Raw genomic sequence first — 14,793 nt, 5'->3', positions numbered from 1 at the left:
TCATGACTGTAACAGGCAGCCTACAACTTGAGAAGAAGCCTTGTCTGTGGACAGCACCATGGTATGCGGATTTGTTAAGTAGAAACATCTAGAAGCAGTTAAGTGCAGTGACCTCCTGAGGAGCTGGGGTAGAGGATAGGAGTGGTAGTGGCCCTGATGAAGTGTTGTGTCACAGCGAACTTCCTCAGGCCGTTGCTCCCTGGGGATTGGTGCAGTGGAATGATAGTACTGAAGAAGAAGGCCATACATAACAAAGTCCCTTTTACTAACTACATACAGCAGCAGCAAGCATGTGTAATTCTTCTCTGGTACCAGCTGAGAAGATATAGTGGCAGGATGGGTGGCTGCAGTTCCGCACTTAAATTATACTGACCTGTTTGGTGACAGTGGATTGACTACAGTTTCTCGCGTCGCAACATTGTCTTCAGTATGATTCTTGAGAGGAGGTGCTCTACGAGAGGGATCTCTGGATACTGGGCCTGGATATGGTTCTTGGAAGTGGGTGCAATCCTGAGCACCCTCTTGTGGATGTTGTAGAACTGCAGGCTCTGAAGCTGCTGGCAATGATGAACCTCAGAGGGTCCTGCTGGAGCAGAGGTGTGGAGAACCTCTGTCTCCAGTGGCAAAGGAAGATGGACTTTGGAGGGCAGCCTGGTGCTGTGGAGGCCCCTCCATTTGGCCTGCTGTTCCACCAGTAGCTTCCAGGACGGGACATAATGGGACCCCGTAGAGATGTGACACTTGTAGCCACAGAAATCATGCCAATTGCAGGATCAGTGGCTGTGTGGGGGTTCCACCAGCACTGGAATCAGCCGACTCAATACAGGCTGTCACAGGGGACCATAGCGGAAGGTCCCTGGGGTGGTCCCTTGCAGTCCGTATGGTGTAGAGGGGCTTAGTTGGTTTTCAGGCCAAATCTCTTGCGCTGTAATAGGCACAAGTGGTTCCTGTAATGAGGTGACCCCAGAGGCTCTCTACGGGTGCATATTTTACATGGTCGTCCTTGCAAAGGTTGTGGCATGTCTGTGGAAGGTAGCTCTTCTTCATGGAGCATCCAGCTGATGAAGAGTTCATCTTGTGCCTCGTTACCAGCGAGGAATGAGCTGCTATGCCCAACGGAGAACAAACGGATGGTGCCCACCTGCCGCACTAGTTTGGGGTCGCCTGGCCGAGGGTGATCCAGGACTTGGATCACCCACTCCTCCACAGCGGTTTTGTAGATTTAAGGGTCATGACTGAGCAGGTCGCACCATGTGCTCTGGGATCTTCAGTCCCTGAACTGATCTCTCAATTGTTGTCTCGCCAGGCAACAGGGAAGGAGCTCCAGCTGCATCTGCTGCACCAGCAAGCGTGGGACCTGATGAGGATGCTGGGAGCTTCCATCTCTCTCCGGTAGCCTGCATTTCCTGGACAATCTTCCCAACTCTCTGGCAGGAGCGGGATCTCTGAAGACTGGGTCTGGATATGGTTCTTTTGAGTGGGTTCTCTAAGAGCAAATTACCACTTCCCCCACTATCAGGACAGCACCACTCTCGTTCTCCTAGACTTCCCTCTCCTGGCAGGAAGTCGTACTAGCCCACTCTACCAGTTACAGCCAGCCTCCTCAAACCAGTACCTCCCCTGCTGAATAAAATCACATGGTACACCTGAAATACATAACAGATTACATAAGAAACATATAAAATGCAGCAATCAAGAACACAATAGTAGTACCCCTAGATCTGAGGTACTGCATAAGTTCATGAGATGCAAAGTATGTAAAAATCAACCATAATCATTTGCAGCAATCAGTACTAAGTACCACATTTATCAGTACAAGGATTTTGGAAGCCTCTGGCTTATTTCACATGAACAATACAGAATGAGTTAGGGTCTGTTCAGGGAAAAAGTGATGGTTTTGCACACAAATTGAATCAATTTTGTCTGCGATTGTCTGCAATTGTGTTCAGTGTTCCATGCAGTTTTCTTCCAAACGTGAAGGAAAACTAATGAGTAACTCTCAACATCTCCTAACAACCATCAGTGAAAAACGCATTGCATCCAGATGCCTTCTGGTTTTTCATGCAAGTCCCATTCATTGCACAAGCAACGCTCATGTGCACAGACCCATTGAATGTCAGAGTGTTGGGACACACCCCTTTGACAAGGAGAATGGTAACAACTAGTTGTCAATTTACTCATAAATATTATGGAGGAATAACAGAGGAACAATGCAACACACAGTTATCAGAAAAGGTGCCACATAATTGCTATTTCACAGGGAATACATGTGTGCACTAAAACAGACTTGTCAGGAGTGGCAGCAGGTCCTTACTGAATACTAGATATATGTTCCACTAAAATAGTCTACTGTATCTTGAATGGAAAAATAGCGGCATTGTATATTCTGATAGTACAGATTTTTGCACATCCTTACAGGAATAGCCATTATTCATGAGTTGCTGCTTACAGCTATGAGTAGCATTCAAAGATTTGTGTTGCGGGCATGCTTTGTGACCTGTGCGGAAGACACTGTGAAGGGAGGGGGAGGAGGTGAGCTGTAACCATCACCTATTGTCAGTTGTCTTATCTCTATGTAGGTGTTACCTGTCATTCTAATCCTTCCGTGAGATGACTGCTGAGTAGGGTTGAGCGAACCCGAACTGTAAAGTTTGGGTTAGTACCGAACTTTAGGATTTTTGGACCCCAGACCCGAACCCGAACACGTCACTCTGCTGTTATTAGTGTAGGGAGAGGATGCTGCTGCTGTGAGGGAGAGAATAGGAAAGAATCTTTAATTAGAAGTGCTTGTTAACTCAGCGATCTACCTAGATTTTGTTTTGTGGGTGCAGTGCACAATCTTTTTACCCTGCCCTGAGCTCAGTGACACAGAAAAATAACTTTTATCCGTCTGTTCGGTGGGCAGGGGCGGCGACCATTTTATGCAAGCTCAGTGCACCAGCACTGCATATGTGCTTTTGTGACATTCAAATCCAAGCTTGAAATACTGCAATAATAATCTGGGTTTAAAAAAACACAAATTTTTGGCAATATCCTACATCTAGTGCCTTTCCAGCATTTGTCAGTGTGCAATTTAAGCTAGAAAAACAGCAATAATTTTCTGGGTTTTAACCACTTAAGGACCACAGGTTTATACCGCCCTAGTGACCAGGCCCTTTTTTACAAATCGGCACTCCACAAATTTAGCGGTTTATTGCTCGGTCATGCAACTTACCACCCAAATGAATTTTACCTCCTTTTCTTCTCACTAATAGAGCTTTCATTTGGTGGTATTTCATTGCTGCTGACATTTTTACTTTTTTTGTTATTAATCGAAATTTACCGATTTTTTTGGCAAAAAAATGAAATTTTTCACTTTCAGTTGTAAGTTTTTTTAAAAAAAACGACATCTATATATTAATTTTTCTCAAAATTTATTGTTCTACATGTCTTTGATAAAAAAAAAATGTTTGGGTAAAAAAAAAAAATGGTTTGGGTAAAAGCTATAGCGTTTACAAACTGTGGTACAAAAATGTGAATTTCCGCTTTTTGAAGCAGTTCTGACTTTCTGAGCACCTGTCATGTTTCCTGAGGTTCTACAATGGCCAGACAGTACAAACACCCCACAAATGACCCCATTTCGGAAAGTAGACACCCTAAGGTATTCGCTGATGGGCATAGTGAGTTCATAGAACTTTTTATTTTTTGTCACAAGTTAGCGGAAAATGATGATTTTTTTAATTTATTTTTTGGAAAGAAGACACCCTAAGGTATTTCGTGATGGGCATAGTGAGTTCATGGAATTTTTTATTTTTTGTCACAAGTTAGTGGAATATGAGACTTTGTAAGAAAAAAAAAAAAAATCATCATTTTCCGCTAACTTGTGACAAAAAATAAAAAATTCTAGGAACTTGTCATGCCCCTCACGGAATACCTTCGTGTGTCTTCTTTCCAAAATGGGGTCACTTGTGGGGTAGTTATACTGCCCTGGCAATTTAGGGGCCCTAATGTATGGGAAGTAGTAAAAAATGACCTGTGAAATCCTAAAGGTGCTCTTTGGAATGTGGGCCCCTTTGCCCACCTAGGCTGCAAAAAAGCGTCACACATCTGGTATCGCCGTACTCAGGAGAAGTAGGGCAATGTGTTTTGGGGTGTCATTTTACATATACCCATGCTGGGTGAGAGAAATATCTCGGCAAATGACAACTTTTCCCATTTTTTTATACAAAGTTGGCATTTGACCAAGATATTTATCTCACCCAGCATGGGTATATGTAAAATGACACCCCAAAACACATTCCCCAACTTCTCCTGAGTACGGCGATACCAGATGTGTGACACTTGTTTGCAGCCTAGATGCACAAAGGGGCCCAAATTCCTTCTAGGAGGGCATTTTTAGACATTTGGATCCCAGACTTCTTCTCACGCTTTAGGGCCCCTAAAATGCCAGGGCAGTATAAATACCCCACATGTGACCCCATTTTTGAAAGAAGACACCCCAAGGTATTCAATGAGGGGCATGGCGAGTTCATAGAATTTTTTTTTTTTTTGGCACAAGTTAGCGGAATTAGATTTTTTTTTGTTTTTTCTCACAAAGTCTCCCTTTCCGCTAACTTGGGACAAAAATGTAAATCTTTCATGGACTCAATATGCCCCTCATGGAATACCTTGGAGTGTCTTCTTTCCGAAATGGGGTGGCGTCCCATGTGCAGTTTTTTCTGTATCATACTTCTGCATGTTACATAGTCTCTCTATCTATAGAGACCGCCCTAGGAGGTATCCATTATCTGGTTATACCCCCATTACTGGCTGACGTATCTAGTCAGGCCGGTCTCTAGGGATGAAGGGCCTATCTTATACTTATCCCTAGTATATTTTCCCTCATCTCCCCTGATGAATTGCCTTAAATTTCGGTTTTTAGGCAGTGAAACATGCGTGTAGGGAGTTCTTTCTAGATCCTTTAGGGACATATAGTTTAATTTTTGTAAGGGACAGGTTCCGGACGGAACTCGTCCTTGTTAGGACGAGTGCCCTGTGGTGAGGCTGCTACCTATTTTTAGTAATAGGGATACTTACATCAGTCAGCCGTAGGGCCTTAACAGGGACCCTGCACACATGTGCATCACTGCCTGACATTATTTTTTCATCTTCTATCCAATTTGGAGAAACCTCAATCGAAGGCTTGTCGGTGGTGAACGATCCGTATCCTGTTCCGCGGTACTGGTAGGACAAACGGTTACTGGTGCCGCCGTGCACTAATTTAGTGTATTTTTTGCATTCTTGTAATTTTCATTTGGGATAGATACCCAGGTGATTTCTAGGGTTTATATCGATTTTCTATCCCAAGGTCTGTCTTATGCACACTTTATTTGGGAAATATTTTTATCCGCATTATTAATAAATGTTATATTTTAGATTACCCACTTTCTGAATAATGCCTTTACTTTTGGTAATCTGGAGCGCTTATCTCATTTTGATTTGACCTCCTTTTTCAGTATACATAGTTTACTCCCCCTAAAGCGTGAGAAGAAGTCTGGAATATAAATGTCTAAAAAATTTTACGCATTTGGATTCCGTGAGGGGTATGGTGAGTTCATGTGAGATTTTATTTTTTGACACAAGTTAGTGGAATAAGAGACTTTGCAAGAAAAAAAAGCAAACAATTTCCGCTAACTTGGCCCAAAAAAAATTCTGAATGGAGCCTTACAGGGGGGTGATCAATGACAGGGGGGTGATCAATGACAGGGGGGTAATCAGGGAGTCTATATAGGGGGATCACCCCCCTGTCACTGATCACCCCTCTGTCATTGATCACCCCGCTGAAAGGCTCCATTCAGACGTCCATATGTTTTTTACGGATCCACGGATACATGGATCGGATCCGAAAAACACATACGGACGTCTGAATGGAGCCTTACAGGGGGGTGATCAATGACAGGGGGATGATCAATGATGGGGGTGATCAGGGAGTCTATATGGGGTGATCACCCCCCTGTCATTGATCACCCCCCTGTAAGGCTCCATTCAGATGTCCGTATGTGTTTTGCGGGGCCGATCCATGTATCCGTGGATCCGTAAAAAAAATATATGGATGTCTATATGGAGCCTTACAGGGGGGTGATCAATGACAGGGGGGTGATCAGGGAGTCTATATGGGGTGATCACCCCCCTGTCATTGATCATCCCCCTGTAAGGCTCCATTCAGACGTCCATATGTGTTTTGCGGATCCGATCCATGTATCTGTGGATCCGTAAAAAACATATGGACGTCTGAATGGAGCCTTACAGGGGGGTGATCAATGACAGGGGGGTGATCAGGGAGTCTATATGGGGTGATCAGGGGTTAATAAGGGGTTAATAAGTGACGGGGGGGGGTGTAGTGTAGTGGTGTTTGGTGCTACTTATTACTGAGCTGCCTGTGTCCTCTGGTGGTCGATCCAAGCAAAAGGGACCACCAGAGGACCAGGTAGCAGGTATATTAGACGCTGTTATCAAAACAGCGTCTAATATACCTGTTAGGGGTTAAAAAAATCGCATCTACAGCCTGCCAGCGAACGATCGCCGCTGGCAGGCTGAAGATCCACTCGCTTACCTTCCGATCCTGTCAACGCGCGCGCCTGTGTTTTAATAAAACACCCTTTTTGGGCAAAATACTCAATTGTACAGCCCTTGCTGCATCTGTACGTGTGCAATTCAAGCATTATACAGGGAGTGCAGAATTATTAGGCAAGTTGTATTTTTGAGGATTAATTTTATTATTGAACAACAACCATGTTCTCAATGAACCCAAAAAACTCATTAATATCAAAGCTGAATATTTTTGGAAGTAGTTTTTAGTTTGTTTTTAGTTTTAGCTATTTTAGGGGGATATCTGTGTGTGCAGGTGACTATTACTGTGCATAATTATTAGGCAACTTAACAAAAAACAAATATATACCCATTTCAATTATTTATTTTTACCAGTGAAACCAATATAACATCTCAACATTCACAAATATACATTTCTGACATTCAAAAACAAAACAAAAACAAATCAGTGACCAAATATAGCCACCTTTCTTTGCAAGGACACTCAAAAGCCTGCCATCCATGGATTCTGTCAGTGTTTTGATCTGTTCACCATCAACATTGCGTGCAACAGCAACCACAGCCTCCCAGACACTGTTCAGAGAGGTGTACTGTTTTCCCTCCTTGTAAATCTCACATTTGATGATGGACCACAGGTTCTCAATGGGGTTCAGATCAGGTGAACAAGGAGGCCATGTCATTAGATTTTCTTCTTTTATACCCTTTCTTGCCAGCCACGCTGTGGAGTACTTGGACGCGTGTGATGGAGCATTGTCCTGCATGAAAATCATGTTTTTCTTGAAGGATGCAGACTTCTTCCTGTACCACTGCTTGAAGAAGGTGTCTTCCAGAAACTGGCAGTAGGACTGGGAGTTGAGCTTGACTCCATCCTCAACCCGAAAAGGCCCCACAAGCTCATCTTTGATGATACCAGCCCAAACCAGTACTCCACCTCCACCTTGCTGGCGTCTGAGTCGGACTGGAGCTCTCTGCCCTTTACCAATCCAGCCACGGGCCCATCCATCTGGCCCATCAAGACTCACTCTCATTTCATCAGTCCATAAAACCTTAGAAAAATCTTTTTTTGAGATATTTCTTGGCCCAGTCTTGACGTTTCAGCTTGTGTGTCTTGTTCAGTGGTGGTCGTCTTTCAGCCTTTCTTACCTTGGCCATGTCTCTGAGTATTGCACACCTTGTGCTTTTGGGCACTCCAGTGATGTTGCAGCTCTGAAATATGGCCAAACTGGTGGCAAGTGGCATCTTGGCAGCTGCACGCTTGACTTTTCTCAGTTCATGGGCAGTTATTTTGCGCCTTGGTTTTTCCACACGCTTCTTGCGACCCTGTTGACTATTTTGAATGAAACGCTTGATTGTTCGATGATCACGCTTCAGAAGCTTTGCAATTTTAAGAGTGCTGCATCCCTCTGCAAGATATCTCACTATTTTTGACTTTTCTGTGCCTGTCAAGTCCTTCTTTTGACCCATTTTGCCAAAGGAAAGGAAGTTGCCTAATAATTATGCACACCTGATATAGGGTGTTGATGTCATTAGACCACACCCCTTCTCATTACAGAGATGCACATCACCTAATATGCTTAATTGGTAGTAGGCTTTCGAGCCTATACAGCTTGGAGTAAGACAACATGCATAAAGAGGATGATGTGGTCAAAATACTCATTTGCCTAATAATTCTGCACGCAGTGTATACTGCTGTCATATTCTGTTATTAAAAAAAAAAACACCCTTTTTGGGCAAAATACTTAATTTGCGGCCTTGTCTGCATCTGTCAGTGTGAAATTCAAGCATTTAATACTGCTGTCATATTCTGTTAGTAAAAAAACACCCATTTTGGGCAAAGTATTTAATATTGCAGCCTTTGCCGCATCTGTGATTGTTAAAAGCAAGCTTGAAATACTTCTATAATTTTCTGGGTTTTAGAAAACACCCTTTTTTGGGCAAAATGCTTAATTTTGTAGCCTTTGCTGCATCTGTCATTGTGATATACACCCTTTGGATAATGTTGTTCTATTCTGCTTTTTAAAAAAAACACCTATTTAGGGCAAAAATCTTAATTTTGCAGCCTTTGCTGCATCTGTCATTGTGATATACACCCTTTAGATACTGTTGTTCTATTCTGCTATTTAAAAAAAAAAAAAGATTTAGGGCCAAAAATGTAATTTTGCAGCCTTTGCTGCATCTGTCATTGTGAGATACACCCTTTAGATACTGTTGTTCCATTCTGCTATTTAAAAAAACACTCATTTTAGGCAAGATCCTAAATTTGAGAAATATGAGGAGAGCGTCAAATAAGGGATGTGGCCCCAGTTGTGGTGCTGCTGGTGGAGCTCCTGTTGCAGAGAGGGGATGTGGTCGATCTGTGCCAGCTACACGCACAAGTGAAACACCTTCCTCAGGTGCGAGTAGGCGACAGAGTAGGCGGAATTTGGTCGGGCCTAATGCTGCTCTACAAATGGTGAGACCAGAACAAGTACAGGCGATAGTAGTTTGGGTTGCTGACAGTGCCTCTAGTTCCTTTACATTGTCCCCCACCCAGTCTCCGGCTGAAAGATCAGAGTTGGCACCTGCAGCCGATGTCCATCAGTCCTTCACCTCACCCCCTTGCAAATCAGCCAAGCAGTCTGAGCCCCAAGTCATGCAGCAGTCTCTTCTGCTTTTTGATGACTCTGTTAGCAGGGTTTCCCAGGGCCATCCACCTAGCCCTGCCCCAGAACTGGAAGAGATTGAGTGCACCGATGCCCAACCACTTATGTTTCAAGATGAGTACATGGGAGGACCACCGCAGCACGTCTCGGATTATGACGAAACACAGTTGCCAACTGCTGTGGCTTTCGAAAGTGTGCAGACCGACAAGGATGGCAGGGGTGAAGACTGGGTGGAAGATGATGTGGAGGACGATGAGGTCCTCGACCCCACATGGAATCAAGGTAATGTGAGTGACCTGTGTAGTTTGGAGGAAGAGGCAGTGGTTTCACAGAGCCACCAGCACAGCAGAAGAGGGAGCAGGGTGCAAAAGCGGAGCAGCCGTCCCCTAGACAGTACGCCTGCTACTGCCCACCGCAGCAAGGGACCGAGCACACCAAAGCCAGCTGACAATGTGCTGACGACAAGACACGAGTGGTTTGCACGCTGTGCAATCAGAGCCTGAAGCGAGGCATAAACGTTCTCAACCTGAGCACAACCTGCATGACCAGGCATTTAAGTGCAAAGCACGAGCTGCAGTGGAGTAGACACCTCAAAATCCAAGAAAGGTCTCTGGCTCCTCCTGCTTCCTCTTCTGCTGCAGTCTCGGCCTCTTCATCCACCTCTGGAGTGACAGTGCCACCTGCCACCCCGCAAACAGAGGATCTGCCAGCAACACCACCACCTGGGTCACCAAGCATCTCCACAATGTCCCACGGAAGCGTTAAGCCCTCAATCTCCCAAACACTGGAGCGGAAGAGGAAGTACCCCCCTACCCACCCGCCCTGAATGCCAGCATTTCAAAATTACTGTCCTTTGAAATGCTGTCATTCCGTCTAGTGGAGACGGAGAGTTTTAAAAGCCTTATGGCGGTGGCTGTCCCACAGTACGTCGTGCCCAGCCGCCACTACTTTTCCAGACGTGCCATCCCTTCCCTGCACAACCAAATGGGGGACAAAATCAGGTGTGCACTGCGCAACGCCATCTGTGGCAAGGTCCACCAAACTACGGATATGTGGACCAGTAAGCACGGTCAAGGACGTTATATCTCCATAACAGCACACTGGGTAAGTGCAGTGGCGGCTGGGCCTGAGGCGGATAGCAGTTTGGCACATGGCCTTCCACCACCGAGAATTGCAGGGAGCTTCAGTTTGCCTCCTGTTGCTTCCTCCTCCTGCTCCGCTTCCTCATCCTCTACCGGCTCCTCATCCAGTCAGCGTAACACCTTCTCCACCAACTTCAGCACAACCAGGGGTAAACGACAGCAGGCAGTTTTAAAACTTATCTGTTTGGGGGACAAACCCCACACCGCGCAGGAGCTGTGTATGGGCCTTGAACAACAGACCGATGAGTGGTTGGTGCCAGTCAGCCTCAAGCCCAGCCTGGTGGTGTGCGAAAATGGGCAAAATCTCATATCAGCTCTGGGACTAGTTGGTTTGATGCACATCCCTTGCCTGGCGCATTTGCTGAATTTGGTGGTGTAGAGGTTCCTTAAAAATTACCCCGATATGTCAGAGCTGCTGCATAAAGTGCGGGCTGTCTGTGCGCGATTTTGGCGTTCTCACCCTGCTGCTGCTCGCTTGTCAGCGCTGCAGCGTAACTTCGGCCTTCCCGCTCATCGCCTCATATGCGACGTGCCCACAAGGTGGAACTCCACCTTGCACATGCTGGCTAGACTGTGCGAGCAGAAGCAGGCGATAGTGGAGTTTCAGCTGCAGCGCACACGGGTGAGTCGCTCTGTGGAACAGCACCACTTCACCACCAATGACTGGGCCTCCATGCGAGACCTGTGTTCCTTGTTGCGCTGTTTTGAGTACTCCACCAACATGGCCAGTGCCGATCACGCCGTTCTCAGCGTAACTATCCCACTTGAATGCCCCCTTAAAAAAATGCTGCTGGCGATGATGGAAGAGGATGTGGCACAGGAGGAGGAGGAGGAGGAGGAGGAGGAAGAGGGATCATTTCATAGGGTTTCCGGCCAGTCATTAACAGATGGCTCTGAGGGTAAGTTCCTGCACCCACAAACGCCAGGTACACAATTGTCCAGCCAGGGCACAGTTCTGGAGGATGACTAGGTGGAGGAAGAGGATATGGAGGAGGAGGAACTGTGTTCACAGCAGGGTTGCACCCAAACCAGCTAATGGATCACTGGTGCATGGCTGGGGTGATACATAGGACACAGACGATACACCTCCCACAGAGGACAGCTTTTCGTTGCCTCTGGGCAGTTTGGCACACATGAGCCATTACATGCTGCAGTGTCTCCGCAACGACCGCCGAGTTGCCCACATTCTAACTTGTGCTGATTACTGGGTGACCACACTGCTGGATCCCCATTACAACGTACCGTCCTTAATTCCGTCGCTGCAGCGTGATCGTAAGATGTGCAAGTACAAGCGCACACTGGAAGATGCGCTGCTGGTGGCATTCCCACCTGACAGCGGGGGCACAGTGTAAGCACAAGGCGAAGGCAGAGGAGGAGGAAGAGGTCGCCAACACAGCTGGGGCACCACCAGCACCTCAGAAGGAAGGGTTAGCATGGCCGAAATGTGGAAAAGCTTTGTCAGCACGCCACAACAACCAGCACCACCAGCTGATATGGAACGTCTTAGCAGGAGGCAGCATTTCAGCAACATGGTGGAGCAGTATATGTGCACACGCCTACACGTACTGAATGACAGGTCTGCCCCTTTCAACTTCTGGGTCTCCAAATTGGGCTCATGGCCTGAGCTTGCCCTTTACGCCTTGGAGGTGCTGGCCTGCCCTGCAGCCAGTGTATTATCTGAACGTGTGTTTAGCACGGCAGGGGGCGTCATCACAGACAAGCGCAGCCGCCTGTCCACAGCCAATGTGGACAAGCTCACGTTCATTAAAATGAACCAGGCATAGATCCCACAGGACTTGTCCGTACCTTGTGCAGAATAGACATGTATACCGGCCTTAACCAGTCATTGTTATACTACAGCGCAATTGCTCATTCTTGTATTTTGGATATTTCACACTCTTTTGGAGTGTACCCTAATTAAAAAAATAAATATAATATTTAAACCAAAAAACAGTGTTGGCTACCTCGTCCACCTACACCGCTACATCCACCGCCTCCTCAAACTACTACTCCATATGGCCTTCCACTTCATAAATCAAGTTTATTTTTTTTATTTGTATGTATTTTATTTTATGTCATTTCACTAATTTGTCTGTTACATATTTGGGTAAATTCACCACTTTTTGGGTGTGATATACCACTGCTATACCTAGTAGACCCTTAAAAAGATTTCATTAATTTGTCTGTTACATATTTGGGTTAATTCACCACATGGGTGTCATATACCCTGGCTAGTAGACAGGTAAAAACATTTCACTAATTTGTCTGTTACATTTTCGGGTGAAATTCACCCATTTTTGGCTGTGATATACCACTGCTATACCTAATAGACAGGTAAAAAACATAATTAATTTGTCTGTTACATATTCGGGTGCAATTCACCAATTTTTGGGTGTGATATACCCCTGCTCTACCTAGTAGACAGGTAACATTTTACTAATTTGTCTTTTACATATTCGGGTGAATAAATTCACCAATTTTTGGGTGTGATATACCCCGGCTGTACCTAGTAGACAGATAAAAACATTTCACTAATTTGTCTGTTACATTTTCGGGTGAAATTCACCAATTTTTGGCTGTGATATACCCCTTCTATACCTAGTAGACAGGTACAAAAATTTCATTAATTTTTCTGTTACATTCTTGGGTGACATTTTACCATTTTTGCCGTGAATAAACCCTTGCTCTGCATAGGTGACAGGGACCGAAATTTTCGAAAATCATCTATTCCACTGGTGGGTGACATAAACCCATTTCTGGCGATGAAAAACCCCTGCTCTGCATAGGTGACAGGGAATTAAATTTGTAAAATTCGTCTTTGATTAGCCCTTTCATTCGATCCTTCTGCTTTAATAACTTGTCCCACATTTCCGCTCAATCACAATTAAATTTCATGCATTGATCTCCCTTGGATGTGGTCTCTCTTTCTCACGCTCCCTCTCCGGTGTGGAACCCTCATTCCCTGCCACCCGTGATCATGGTAGGCGCATAAAAGGACATTGAAAGTTGATAGAGCAGATATCCAATTGGATCGTGAACATCACGAGGACGTGCGACATGGTGGGGCAGTAAGTGTACACACACCTACACGAACTGACTGATGGGTCTCCAAATTGGGCACATGGCCTGAGCTTGCCCTTTACGCCTTGGAGGTGCTGGCATGCCCTGCAGACAGTGTATTGTCTGAACGTGTGTTTAGCATGACTGGAGGGGGTTATCACAGGTTATATTTCCCAATGTTTTGGGGTGTACCCTAATTTAAAAAAATAAAAATACATTTAAAACCAAAAAGCAGTGTAGGCTGCCTTCTCCTCCTCCACCGCAGCTTCCACCTACACCGCCACATCCACTGCCTCCTCAAAAACCTACTACTTTGTCCTCCTAGATCAAGAGTATTATTTTTTATTTTATGTTTTTTTAAGTCATTTCCCTGTCCACATTTGTTTGCATAGCATTTGCCACATTTTGCTACCATTTGCAGCCCTCTAGCCCTTTCCATGACATGTTTACAGCCATTTTAGTGCTCAAAAGTTCGGGTCCCCATTGACTTCAATGGGGTTTGGGTTCGGGGTCAAGTTCGGGTAAAGTTAGGGTCCCGAATTCGAACTTTTTTGTGAAGTTCGGACGAACCCGTCGAACCTGAACATCTAGGTGTCTGCTCAACTCTACTGCTGAGAAGTAATCTCTACAGAACCGGAAGAATCAGCCCATTATGAGGCTCCATTGTCATTTTTCGAATGATACATTCCAAATATTCCACAATCTTTCATTTAAATCCATTTTCTAGTGCTTACTTCTGCAGCACATATACAAAAAAATTGGAACGATGCAGAGAAGATTAGCATGGCCCCTGCGCAAGGATGACACGCAAATTCATGAAGCGTTCCATAATTTTTTTTTATAATTTCTACTAAACAGAGAACACTGACACTTGAGATGACATCAAGAAACTTCAAGGAAAGATAATAAAAAAAATAATAACCAAATCCACTGGCGTATATATTTAGTTGAGGTCAGAAATGAGACACTTTTAAGGGATGAAATCATGCTGAAGATGGCTGGACACGTACAGTAGGAACTTGGAAGTACAGTGCAGAATCTAATCTGGGAGTTCACTGAGAATCAATTGACTGTTGTCGAACTCATAGCCATTTATCATGTCTGAATTCTGAAACCCTTTCCAGCTTTACATAGTAAAAATAATGAATTTGTCTCAGTTTTGACCTTGTCGGGGGCATTGTTGAGCGAAGGCACGGCTTTTGGGTTTATATGGCAGCAATAAACAGGAGTATTCGACAATTCGAGAGGCAAGATTTCTAAGATAAGATACAAATGCCAGTGAAATATAATGGCATTCTTCACTAAGGTAATTTTAAAATGGGAATTTTTGTGTCCATTTTCTGGGTATTTGACCTGCCCCAGGTACCCATGTGCAGTTTCAG

At 45.0% G+C, this 14,793-nt stretch overlaps 1 non-coding gene across 1 annotated transcript; it reads left to right on the top strand.

Moving 5' to 3' along the window:
• The first annotated feature begins 14,137 nt into the window (after positions 1 to 14,137).
• LOC120996810 lies at positions 14,138 to 14,246 on the top strand. The gene has a single exon (XR_005777911.1). It is a non-coding gene; the product is annotated as a U6 spliceosomal RNA (small nuclear RNA).
• Positions 14,247 to 14,793: the final 547 nt, after the last annotated feature.

This window comes from Bufo bufo, chromosome 3 (assembly GCF_905171765.1).
Source record: "Bufo bufo chromosome 3, aBufBuf1.1, whole genome shotgun sequence".
Lineage (NCBI taxonomy): Eukaryota > Metazoa > Chordata > Amphibia > Anura > Bufonidae > Bufo > Bufo bufo.
This window is presented reverse-complemented; position numbering and strand designations above follow the sequence as displayed.